The 13847-nt window shown below is 44.3% G+C and overlaps 1 protein-coding gene across 2 annotated transcripts in view; it reads right to left on the reverse strand.

Annotated features, from left to right (window-relative positions):
- Window positions 1-13847, reverse strand: part of XRRA1 (X-ray radiation resistance associated 1) — a 183863-nt gene that overhangs the window by 149674 nt on the left and 20342 nt on the right. The window lies entirely within an intron of this gene.

The following is a 13847-nucleotide window of genomic DNA, read 5'->3' on the forward strand; positions in this document are numbered from 1 at the left end:
CCATGAAAGGCACCAACACCATAAACAGGATAAATACAATAAAGTTATCTTGGGGGTTGGAGAAAACACTCAGCTTGCCATGGACACTGCTTTATGTTTTGTTTTACAGAAACAAGCTACAAACAAACAAAATGCCAACTGGGCTATCATCAAATGAGCTCACCGCTGCACTGACATTTGTAATGAAGGTGCTCCTGCTGTCCCAAAGAGAGCAGTTTTGGTGAAAATTCCCCATCTGTGCATCAGGGAACTCAACATCTGGCTAAAAGGTAAATGAGGCACTAGGCTTTCAGTTACTGAATGATGAGAAACTACTATGCTCATTGCCTATTCGAAGCTACTTCAACATCATTATTTACTAAGCTTAAGGAAGTAGAGCGACATTAAAATCTGGGCTGCTAGTAGGACGTAAAACTGAAAAAAGTGATAAATGATCTTAAATGGAGGCCAAGTATGTTGTGTAGGAAGAGGTGGGTTTGTTCTCCGCCAAATTTAGTCTGTACACCCGAGTAGTGGATTCCAGAGCCCGTATTTCATAGACAACACTGTCCTTGTTTGCGCCAAAGTGAACCTTTAGGCAGGTGTTCTGGGCGCAAACAGGGACAGTTCGCCCTAATACAATGAATAGGCTGGCTGCAGGGCAGCCGCAAACTCATGCTGCCCGATTGTCAGTACCTTCAGTCAAAGCACTCTGTTTTTCTCTGTGCAGGCAGCAAGCGGCCTGCAATTTTAAAGAGAGGTTAGAGATTCCCCTGCAGGGCGGATGCAGTGAGTGACTGCACCGGTCTGCAAGGGGATGTCTGAAAGTCTGTGGAACTCCCTTTTTCTCCCTCCAGAGGGCTGCCATCAGGGGTACACTGACAGCTCAACACCATGTTGTGGCACACGTTTAGTGCATCTCCAAAGGGCATTTTTGCTTCTGCGGTCAAGTCCATCACACAGCAGAGGCAAATTAATCCCTCAATTGCATGGGGCCATACCCCAATGCAAATGAGGGAAAGCCCTATGAAGATAACACTGGCATCAATATTATAGAAGGGGCTGCACAAGTGACTGTAGCCCCACAGTACAAAAAACAGATGCACACAACTGTTCTCCAATGGGACACTATGAGTAGAGCCCCAGGTATCCAGGATGCATTATTCATTGATCACCCTCACAGAGGTTTCAAGTTTTATTTCATTTGTTTGGATAATGGTCCTCAAAGAGGACCAACTTATTTCTACAACACATTATAATACGCTGAAGCAATTTTATGACAAGACCGGAGGCTCCTATTATGCAAATAGTCTTTTCTTTATTTTAATAGCAGCTCCAGTCAAGATAAACTACAAGTCCCATAAGGCAAACAACGAACAGCCAATGGGAAAACAAAAGTAGTTCAAAGTAATGCACCAATCACAGACGTATCCATGTAATAATACCCATCTTGACTGAAAACAGCCCTCTTTTCTTGCTACTCCTCAGTCAAGATAAGTATTATTTTCGTCTTCTTTAATTAATGTACTAGCGCGCTTCATTTATGCGCTGGGTTATTGTATGTTTTAAAGCTTTATGTGCCTGGTTGTTGGTCAGCTCGTCAGCCGCATTCTTTTATTAGCGCTCGAGTCGCGCGCTTGGTAAACGGTCATTTTGACCGTTTTTCCCTCTTCAGCGCGCGTAGGCATTTTTAGCCTTCGCGCTTTGAGGAGACGCTCGCGCTTACCTCGGCCCGCATGCTGGAAGTCTCCTGCTGCGCTCCGGACCTCGGTCATAGTGGTGCTTGTTTGAAGCCGGTCTCCGCACTGTTTGGCTCTCTGAGCTCCCGGCTCAGATTTTTCAATAAACCCCGCTCGTAGGCAGAGCCGGACACCTCTTTTTCCTCTCTTTGAGAGAGGCTTAACCCTTGCCTGCCCTATAGTAAGTTTGTGGTTTTCAGCCATCACCATGGACAGCACACATTCTCAATTATAGCAAGAGGAGGAGGAAGACGTCCTGAAGGAGCATTTAAATCATTTTATTCAAACTTCTGTGGATCAGGCTATGGCTGCCTCTTGGCAAAAACTTTTTTTAAAAATTGAGAACTCTGTGGTAAATATTGTGTCCAAGACCATGCTGGCCCATTCTGCGGGGGGAAAGCAGAAAGCGTCAAATCCCTTCAAAAACTGTAAAAGCGACGCTATCTGGAAGTGACAGTGTTTCACACATGGCGGAGGACGTGGTTCCTCAAGGGCCTCCTAACAAGGAGGGGTTAATAGCTAAGTCTGTACGGAAATGCATGGCTAAATCTAAACACATATCGTCCCCTATTAAAATAACAAAGATTTTGGACACAGATGATGAAGTGAATGACCCTGACTCGGATGCGGATAGTTCCGACAAGGACGTTGGAGATTTGTTCTCCCCTCCTCCACACAAAAAAGCTAAACATTCTTCAGGGTCCAACACGATTCTTGATTCAGAAGGGGTTCCTATGTTTGATACTAATAATGCAATACACTGTTCCTCAAAGACAACAAGAGACAGGGTGAGTACTAGAGGGTCCTATTTAGTAGGAGCAAGAGTCCTCACACACCCAGTTGGGTGTCATGCTTCATCATCGGACGAGCTCCTCGTCAGACCGGCGCTGCAATGTCTGACGGGCACCACCCGTCGGGGGCTCTTTGCCGGAGATCTTTTCTCGATGATGCCACGCTATCCCGCAAATGAGTAGGGAGAGAGGAAAAGGGGAGAGTTCAAAGAAAGAAAGAAAATAAAATTGGCTCAGGACCCTCACTGAGTACTAACTTTATTTTTGTCTGTGTGGGGTGAAGGCCAAGGTTAAAATATTATTCAGGAGAGTGAGATAGAGATGATGCTCAACCACTCTCTAACTGTATATCTAATAACGGGGGGTCAGGAAACTACAAGACCCACCTCAGAATCGGGTCGACATGTTTCGCGTCTCTGCGGTCCACAGGGATCCAATGACGCTTCTTCAGGACCTAGTGTAAAAAACTTCTCCAACTACAAACTAAGTTAGCTCTTGCATATCAAAGCGGACAGTCAAAAAAAGCTATCGTCAGTCACTTACACGAGTCCATTATGACCCTGTATTTAGTTCTTATTCATCACCCTGGAAAATATCAAAGCGTAAATTGTATCTCAAAATACCCTTGATTCAATTAAAAAAGAATGTACGATAAACTGTGTGGCACACGGTGATAGTGTTGGTGATAACACACCCATGCCAAATAAACAGAAACATGCTTACCCTCCCAAATTGAGTCAGGGCTTCATGGGATCACGCGGGCCATAGGCCAGGTTCGCATAACACACTACTTGTCATATGGAAGAAGATAAAGTAAGGGAATAAACATAAATGTTAAAAATGTCAAGAATCACACCCTTACATAAAATGGAGACAGTTCAAAGATATTTATCAGTACTGAAAAACACAGTGTAAGGAGGTTGTTTCCCTCTTTTACATGTAACCTTAGTAATCATCTAATAACAGCCTATAAGGAAAACAGCATTGACAGACAAAGAGACGAATATGTGAGGTTTTAGGGCATGAAGATAATTGCTGTGTATCCACTAATGGTATCTCAAATAGGAATGGCCCGGGAAGCTTGGTCGATCAAGGGCAGGAGGTGCCCATCGACTAAACTTAGTCTTTCACATTTAGAAACGCCGTACTCAATTAATTAAGCAAACATCGAAGGAGGATAGACCTTGTAGGCAAGTATGCAAAGCTTTTGGTCGTACATGTCGACCCGGTTAGGTCGCCATTAAAATATTACTCAGGCCGCCAACACATCGCATCAGCTCAAAAAACGGGACACTTACTTGTCAGGACCTGGCGGTGGGCGCCAACACCTACCCTTGGTTGCGCTCCCGAAGGTAAATGGGAAGCGCGAACCCGGGGGTAGAAATCCCGACGCGCCCGGAAGTCGGTGTCAATGTCTGACGTGCGCGTTGCTAGGTGACGGAAATACTTCCTGAGCACTGCAATAGTGGATAATAGAAAGAAATGACGGGCTCGCGTTGGTCCTGTCTCTGTTATAGGCACAAAGCGGCGGCCATCTTAAAGTTATGTGGTTCTAGGTTAATGAAAGTCAGGACACAAATCCAGATGGCAGAAAAAAGTATCTTTATACAATATAATGAGAGAGAAGAGAGGAATTCAATCACGGCTAATCGTGTGTCATCATTAATCACCTGATTCTCGAGGTGAATGAGATACTGTCAATAATAATTTTTATATTAGTATAAAGTCATGTCGTCTCAGAACCACTCATATGTCCAGTGGACCACTACGGCTGTTTCTCAGTGTGGATACTATATCAGGGGGAGAAACTCGTCCAAGGGATGTCATCATTCAATCCCTTGCGATGGGTCCCAAGTTTAAATACCCAGCGTTGTTCTAATTCGAAGAGAGACCCAGTCCCTTTCTGGGAGCACGTCTGCAGTACAACCCACCACATGTCATCCGGGCTGTGTTGTACTTCGATGTAATGAATGCTAAGTTTAGTCGAAGTTCGACCACAACGAATATTACTGCAGTGTTCATTGATTCTTAGTTTGACTGCTCTTGTGGTCATCCCTACATATTGTAAGCCACAGGGGCAAGTAATCAAATATACACAATTTTGGGTGTTACAGTCTATCCTCGAACCCCTATCTACATTTTGTGACCATTTTTTACAACCTCTTGTGCAGCAGTCCTCTACATATCTAAAAGATACTAAAGATGTCCTAAACCTCATAGAATCTATCAATGCCGCAGGTGACTTTCAAGCAATGATCACCTTAGATGTCGAAGCATTATACACCAATATTCCACAACAAGCCACTTTGACAGTAGTTGAGACAGCCCTCCTATCTGCCAGACTCGATTCAGCTACCCCTGTGCATTTTTACATGCACTGCGCTAACCTAGCCATGACAGAGAATTTTTTCCAGTTCGAAGACCTACTATTCCATCAGATTTGAGGTACTTCGATGGGTAGTACCTTTGCTCCCAGCCTAGCGTGTCTCTACATGTATGATTTTGAAAAACGATTCATACTACCTGATTCAAACCCTTTTTTTGATAACATCAAATTATGGAGTCGTTATATTGACGACATTTTGGTCATCTGGCAGGGTCCCATTGATGAGGTAGCAGCCTTTACGACCTGGGTCAACAATCTGGATCCTTTTTTACATTTCACCTCCTCGGTCTTGACCACTATGATCCCTTTCCTGGATCTAGTGATCAGCATTGATGAAGGGAAATTGAAGACCTGCACATATCAAAAAACTACAGACCATAATAGTTTATTACTATACGACAGCCACCACCCTAAAGCACTCAGAGACAATTTGCCTTATGGCCAGTTTCTGCGGTTATGCCGCAATTGCAGCAACATCCACTCATTTGACATACAAGCTTTAGAATTGAAACATAAACTATGCGATCGTCACTATCCCACGAGAGTGGTCAATACCGCCTACAAGCGAGCTAAGTACAGTGACAGAGACTCATTATTGCATACGGCACCTAGGTGTTCAAAAAATAAACTGACTTGTGTTACCACCTTCACACCATTGTCTAATACCGTCAAAAAAATCATTAACAAAAGATGGGATATCCTCTGTAGTGGTGGTGAGAATGTCTCGAAACCGTTATTTGCCTTTAAAAGGACCACCAATTTAAGAGACATATTGATCCACACGCGACCCAGACCCCGGGCTACGCCCAGTAGACAAGGGACCCTTTGGGAACTGCCACCAGTTAGTGGCCATTTCCTGTGTGGAAATTGTAATGTATGTTCACTCACAAAACAAACAGATGCATTAGAATTAGCAACCATTGGGAGCTGGCGGCTACTCAAACATACCAACTGTAACACCCGAAATTGTGAATATTTGATTACTTGCCCCTGTGGCTTACAATATGTAGGGATGACCACAAGAGCAGTCAGACTAAGAATCAATGAACACCGCAGTAATATTCGTTGTGGTCGAACTTCGACTAAACTTAGCATTCATTACATCGAAGTACAACACAGCCCGGATGACATGTGGTGGGTTGTACTGCAGACGTGCTCCCAGAAAGGGACTGGGTCTCTCTTCGAATTAGAACAACGCTGGGTATTTAAACTTGGGACCCATCGCAAGGGATTGAATGATGACATCCCTTGGACGAGTTTCTCCCCCTGATATAGTATCCACACTGAGAAACAGCCGTAGTGGTCCACTGGACATATGAGTGGTTCTGAGACGACATGACTTTATACTAATATAAAAATGATTATTGACAGTATCTCATTCACGACGAGAATCAGGTGATTAAGGATGACACACGATTAGCAGGGATTGAATTCCTCTCTTCTCTCTCATTATATTGTATAAAGATACTTTGTTCAGCCATCTGGATTTGTTTCCTGACTTTCATTAACCTAGAACCACATAACTTTAAGATGGCCGCCGCTTTGTGCCTATAACAGAGACAGGACCAACGCGAGCCCGTCATTTCTTTCTATTATCCACTATTGCAGTGCTCAGGAAGTATTTCCGTCACCTAGCAACGCGCACGTCAGACATTGACACTGACTTCCGGGCACGTCGGGATTTCTACCCCCGGGTTCGCGCTTCCCATTTACCTTCGGGAGCGCGACCAAGGGTAGGTGTTGGCGCCCACTGCCAGGTCCTGACAAGTAAATGTCCCGTTTTTTGAGCTGATGCGATGTGTTGGCGGCCTGAGTAATATTTTAATGGCGACCTAACCGGGTCGACATGTACGACCAAAAGCTTTGCATACTTGCCTACAAGGTCTGTCCTCCTTCGATGTTTGCTTAATTAAGTGAGTACGGCGTTTCTAAATGTGAAAGACTAAGTTTAGTCGATAGGCACCTCCTGCCCTTGATCGACCAAGCTTCCCGGGCCATTCCTATTTGAGATACCATTAGTGGATACACAGCAATTATCTTCATGCCCTAAAACCTCACATATTTGTCTCTTTGTCTGTCAATGCTGTTTTCCTTATAGGCTGTTATTAGATGATTACTAAGGTTACATGTAAAAGAGGGAAACAACCTCGTTACACTGTGTTTTTCAGTACTGATAAATATCTTTGAACTGTCTCCGTTTTATGTAAGGGTGTGATTCTTGACATTTTTAACATTTATGTTTATTCCCTTACTTTATCTTCTTCCATATGACAAGTAGATTGTTATGCGAACCTGGCCTATGGCCCGCATGATCCCATGAAGCCCTGACTCAATTTGGGAGGGTAAGCATGTTTCTGTTTATTTGGCATGGGTGTGTTATCACCAACACTATCACCGTGTGCCACACAGTTTATCATACATTCTTTTTTAATTGAATCAAGGGTATTTCGAGATACAATTTACGCTTTGATATTTTCCAGGGTGACGAATAGGAACTAAATACAGGGTCATAATGGACTCGTGTAAGTGACTGACGATACCTTTTTTTGACTGTCAGCTTTGATATGCAAGAGCTAACTTAGTTTGTAGTTGGAGACGTTTTTTACACTAGGTCCTGAAGAAGCGTCATTGGATCCCTGTGGACCGCAGAGACGCGAAACATGTCGACCCGATTCTGAGGTGGGTCTTGTAGTTTCCTGACCCCCCGTTATTAGATATACAGTTAGAGAGTGGTTGAGCATCATCTCTATCTCACTCTCCTGATTAATATTTTAACCTTGGCCTTCACCCCACACAGACAAAAATAAAGTCAGTACTCAGTGAGGGTCCTGGGCCAATTTTCTTTTCTTTCTTTCTTTCTTTGAACTCTCCCCTTTTCCTCTCTCCCTACCCATTTGCAGGATAGCGTGGCATCATCGAGAAAAGATCTCCGGCAAAGAGCCCCCGACGGGTGGTGCCCGTCAGACATTGCAGCGCCGGTCTGACGAGGAGCTCGTCCAATGATGAAGCATGACACCCAACTGGGTGTGTGAGGACTCTTGCTCCTACTAAATAGGACCCTCTAGTACTCACCCTGTCTCTCGTTGTCTTTGAGGAACAGTGTATTGCATTATTAGTAATTTTCATTGGAGGGTATACACTGGACCTTTAATCCTCCGAATCCGCCTGTATTTTGATGTGTTCCTATGTTTGACCCTTGTGATATTCAACACCCAAATTCCACAGAGTGGGTCCCCTCAGATCATGTGGCGGATTACGTGACTGCCAGACTCCGAACCCCCCTGAATAAACAGGTCCGGGTGAAACTGAAATCAGAGTGTCCCCGCCCTGCTTTGTCTTAAAAAATAACAGCGACACTGGCGATTGACTCTTCACTCCTTACGTTTTTTACTAAATACGGCAAGGACCCCCGTAAAGGGGTAGATAAAGCTTGGTCCAAATGCCAAGATAAGCTTTTAGACATTGTGGGTCCCTTGACCCGCATATTTGAAATGGCGGAATCAGCTTGGCTGGAATATGTGTCCATTGACCCAGAGGAACTCCCTCTATGGGCACAGCGTGCAATTTGCCTGTTGGGGAATGCTAATTCTTCCATTACTCACGAATGGAGGAAAGGACTCCTACTCAAGCTGGACCCAAAACTGGCTAACCTAGCTGGTTCAGATCCGGGGGTAAAAGCGGAAGGTTTGCTGTTTGGTGATTCGTTCATCAAGGAGCTCAGCAAGTATGTGGCTACCTTCTCCTCGTTGGACAAGGCGCAGCAATCGTTAAAAAAGATGCTTGCTTCTCGGGTTTTTACAAGGGCCGGCAGAGGTAGGAACCGCTTTGCCGGCCGATTCTACGCCAACCAAGGTTCCCGAGGTCCCTATCATAACACCTCTCAAGACTACAGGCCTCAATTCTATCCCAAAAGAAGCAGGGGCTTCAGGGCTAAGGGAGGCCGTAACACCAGATACCCTGCACAAGCCGGTAAGTCAGGATACCTCTACTCCTGTGGTGGGGGGTCGCATTGCTCAATGTCTGTCAAAATGGGAAGATCTTACAAGAGATCCTTGGGTTTTAAATACAGTACAAGGTTATGTTATAGAACAGTGGTTCCCAACCTGTGGTCCGGGGACCCCTGGGGGTCCGCGAAGCCTCTTCAGGGGGTCCGCGACAGCTTAGAAAATTATATCTTATTAACAGATTAGGTCCCCAGCTTTCATTAATGACTCAGTGTGGGGGTCCCCGGACTCCAATAAAGATTCAATGGGGGTCCCCGGGCTCCAGTAGTAATAAAGTGGGGGTCCACAGAAGTCAAAAGCTTGGGAACCACTGTTATAGAACTCTTTTCAGAACCTTTTCAAGAGAATTTTCCTCCTCCTCCTCAATTTTCGCTTCAAATGACAAATTTAATTTCGTTAGAAGTCCAGTCTCTTTTGCAAAAACAGGTGATTATTCCTTGTTCACTAGATTCTTCAGGTTTCCTCAGCTCCGTTTTTCTAGTTCAGAAAAAGAACAAAAAGATGCGTCCAGTCATCAATCTGAAACAGTTCAATCAGTTTGTTCTATATCGTCATTTCAAGATGGAAACCATTCTTCATCTCAGAGATACTCTTCTACAAGGAGATTGGTTGGTAAGGTTGGATCTTCAGGATGCTTACCTTTCGGTCCCCATTCATCCCGCCTCTCAGAAGTTTCTTCAATTCCACTGGGCAGGTCAGTACTTTCGTTTCACTTCTCTTCCCTTCGGCCTTTCCTCCGCCCTGTGGTGCTTCACGAAACTAATGAAGCCAGTAGCGGCTTTTCTCAGAGCTCGAGGCATCCGTCTGGTGATTCACTTAGACGACATTCTGATCATGAGTCAGAGTCGCTCTTTATTACTGTCTCAGGTTCGCCTTGCTTGCACTCTGTTAGAGGATCCGGGTTTTATCGTAAATTACGCAAAATCTTCCTTGGATCCGGTTCAACAAATCGAGTTTCTAGGTTTTTTAGTGGATTCCGTATCAGCTACTCTCCTTCTACCGTAATCAAAGATCAAATCCATAAAGTCCAAAATTCTTCTGATCCTTCGCAGTTCTCGTATATCCCTCAGATCTTTAGCAAGGATTGTGGGTGGGCTTTCTTCCTCAATTCAAGTGATCTTTCCGGGTCCTCTGCATTATCGTGCGTTACAAAGGCTAAAAATTCGTCATATCCAAAAGGGTCTAGCTTATTCAGATGCTATAGCTCTAGACCAAGATTCACGTGCAGAACTTCAGTGGTAGATAGACCATTTAGATGCCTGGAACGGCAGGACTATCTTCGCATCAGTCCCAGATCTTGTATTAGAGTCAGATGCAAGTCTGTCGGGTTGGGGAGCCCGATGTGGTGCAACCTCGACTGGAGGCTCATGGTCTCTAGAGGAGTCAAAATTGCACATAAACTGTTTAGAGATGCTTGCCGGCTCCTTTGCAATCAGGAGCCTCGCAAGAGACAAGATTTCTTGTTCGGTTCTGATCAGAATGGACAACATTTCAGCGGTGCGCTACATCAATCGGCTAGGAGGCACAAAATCCAAACCTTTAGCGGAATTAGCGAAAGGGTTTTGGGAGTTCTGTCTTCAAAACAAAATCTCTGTTCAAGCCGAATATCTTCCGGGCAAACTCAATGTAGTAGCGGACTGGTATTCCTGTTTTTTCCGGGATTCCAGCAAATGGATGCTCAACCCACAGGTGTTCAACGTCCTGCTACACAAGTGGGGACCCTTCCATATAGATCTTTTTGCATCACGTCTAAACGCTCAACTTCCACAATTTTTCAGCTGGCATCCGGACCCTCTAGCTCTAGCCTTCGATGCGTTTATTCAGGATTGATCGTCTTCCCTCAATTACGCCTTTCCTCCTTTTACCTTGATTCCCAGAGTACTGGCACAAGTCAGACGTCAACGAGCTTCTATAGTCCTCATAGTCCCTTACTGGCACTCCCAGGTGTGGTTCCCTTCTCTCCTGGAACTGTCAATCGAAACCCCGATTCTGATTCCCTCCTTTCCAGACCTTCTGACCAATCTCCAAAGCCTCCATCACAGTCTAATTCTTCAAGACTCCCTGATCTTATCGGCTTGGAAAATTTCAGGGAATCCCGATCTAGCGTTTCTATTTCGGCAGAAGCTGCAACCTTCATTGACCGGGCTTCAGCTCCTGGGACAAAGAAGGCTTATAGATCAGCTTGGTCTCTCTGGTGTTGCTGGTGTTTGGGAAGACAAGTTGATCCCTTTACAGCGGATGTGTCTTTGATGGTCAACTTTCTGGCGGCGGAAGGCAGTAAGGGTAAGTCCTTCCGTACTATTAATTTATATAGGTTGGCGATTTCTTCTGCTCACGATTACTTTCAAGGGAAACCTATTGGTGAACACCCGTTGGTCTGCCGTCTGTTAAAGGGAGTAAAATTTTCTAATCCGCAAAACCTAAATTCAGTTCTTTATGGGATGTTAATGTAATGCTAACATTGTTTGTTTCTTGGCCTGACAATTCTTTGTTATCTTTAATGCAGTTGTCATCTAAGCTGGCTATGCTCTTATGTTTAGTGTCTTTCAAAAGGTTATCTGATGTTAGAGCTCTGGATGTTACCGCTCACTATTTTACCCCTTCGGGACTTCTGTTTAATGTGTTGAGATGTACAAAAATAAACCTCTCTTCAGTTTTTTCCCCCTTTTTTCCCGATCATCCCAAACTCTTTGTGGGTCAATGTTTAAAGGTTTATGAACAACGGACAGCCGATCTGAGAAACTCCTCATCTACCCAATTGTTAATCTCCTTTAGGAAACCTTACAATCCTGTGTCTTCTCCTACTTTGGCCCGCTGGGTCCGCTGGGTTATGTCTTTAGCTGGTATTGATACCTCGGCTTTCGGAGCGCATTCAGCTAGAGGAGCCATGGCGTCCAAAGCTTTTTGGGCCGGTTCTCGTTTAGAGGATATTCTCAGGTCGGGTGCCTGGTCTAATGATAATGTCTTTAAAGTATTTTATTGTAAACCAATCCAACATGCCTCTTTAAATATGATTGATTCGCTTTAAAATTGCATAATAGGAGCCTCCGGTCTTGTCATAAAATGTAGATTTTCCTAGTAATTTATGAAGGAAAGTCTTAATTTTATTAAAGACAAGGAGGCGAGTATTATCCCGCCGCCACAAATTCCAACTCTATGATTTTGTTTCCCTCCCTTTTAGCTTCTACTTCAACACAGCAAACTTCTTCTTAGAGATTCTTTATGTACGTATCTTCTCCGGTGTTTCCTTTCAAGGACTGTCAAGGGATGGATCGTCAAAACCTGCCGGTCTTCCTCCAGAGACTTTTGTTCTATTTACAAGAAGTTTTATTGCTCTGTTTGGCGTTTTGCATTTGTTGTGTTATTATACCATTGTTTACTTCTCATTGAGTTTCGCACAAGAAAAGAGGGCTGTTTTCAGTCAAGATGGGTATTATTACATGGATACGTCTGTGATTGGTGCATTACTTTGAACTACTTTTCTTTTCCCATTGGCTGTTCATTGTTTGCCTTATGGGACTTGTAGTTTATCTTGACTGGAGCTGCTATTAAAATAAAGAAAAAACTATTTGCATAATACTCGACTCCGTGTCTTTAATAAAATTAAGACTTTCCTTCATAAATTAGTAGGAAAATCTACATTAATGGAAGGATTTTATCAACTGCAACTGCCAATGGAGGCTAGAACTCGCCAACTGGAGTAAAATGAGCCCAAGATTGTCAAAATCGGAGAAACAGGGCCCGAGTTAGAGCATTTTAAAGATTGGTGACTTTTCACCCCTGCCAAATAGAACGCATGGGGCTCCTGGCGCACTGCCTGGGAGTTCCCACGGTTGGGCCAAGGCCCGGGGGTCAGCACAGGATCTGCTTTTAAGTATTCCAGGGTGGAGGCATGACCCGTGCTTCCCGTGCCAGTGTCAAGGGATAGCGGGGGGACCAACAAAGAAAACCACCCTGCCTGCTCCAACTGAGCTGCCGGCTTCAGCGGCAGCAAGCATAGAGGATGCCATGCAGGAGCCGGTGGCGTAGGGAAAGGTGGGCTACCTGGGCTGCTCCCAGCACTGGGAGCACGTGGGGTGCCCAAGAGGCACGAGGCACCCCCAAAAAACAGAAAGGAACGTACAAAGGAGGCACGTGGCACAGGGACGCACCCTCAAGAAGAAAAAAAAGAAAGCAGCTCTCCCTTACACAGCTGGAGAGCCGCTCATAAAACATGCACTGCTCTGGCTGAAGCACCCCATAATGTCTGCAGCGCTTTTTAATTTTTCACACTTTCTCCACTCATGGAGGCCCCAGGATGGCAGGGGCACAACCAATGTGATCCAGGAATCATGGGGGGGCCATGCAGGAGTGCAGCAACTCCATCCTAAAGAGTTTTATAAAGGTACTGACCGAATGTCTGCGGGAATCAGGTAACCAGTCTCCCTCTGTAGTTGTGGGTAATGTTTTCAAAGTACTCCCACCTATGAGTGCAGCACCCTTGTTCTATGGCTGCATTTACTGTGTAATGTAAAAGAAGTAAATATTGTACAGTGCCCCCTAGGGGTTAAGTCTTTGGTTGCACATTATGTTATCCTAATGTGGTGCTCTTTAGGGGCTGTTCTTACAATTGAAGTTTCATGGTTGAAAGTTTTAGAAAAAGCACAAGGACACATATTTTGCTCATGTTTAAATGCTTTATTGTTACAATAAATGTTGGTGGTGTTTAATGATCATAGTGAATATACTTTATCAACAGTAATAAGTACATTTATACATGATTAATACTATTGACAATGACATTTACATACGAAACGATGCCTTGGTGATTATGCTAAGTCATCTATGGTATTTTACATCTGCCTATGTACAAATTTGTACATTACTGTGTAGTATTTAGTACTGTGTGTGTAATAAATGTACTTTTCCTTTTTGTAAAAAAAAAGCACTGACTGCATAATCATTGATT

Source organism: Pleurodeles waltl, chromosome 8 (assembly GCF_031143425.1).
Source record: "Pleurodeles waltl isolate 20211129_DDA chromosome 8, aPleWal1.hap1.20221129, whole genome shotgun sequence".
Classification (NCBI taxonomy): Eukaryota; Metazoa; Chordata; class Amphibia; order Caudata; family Salamandridae; genus Pleurodeles; species Pleurodeles waltl.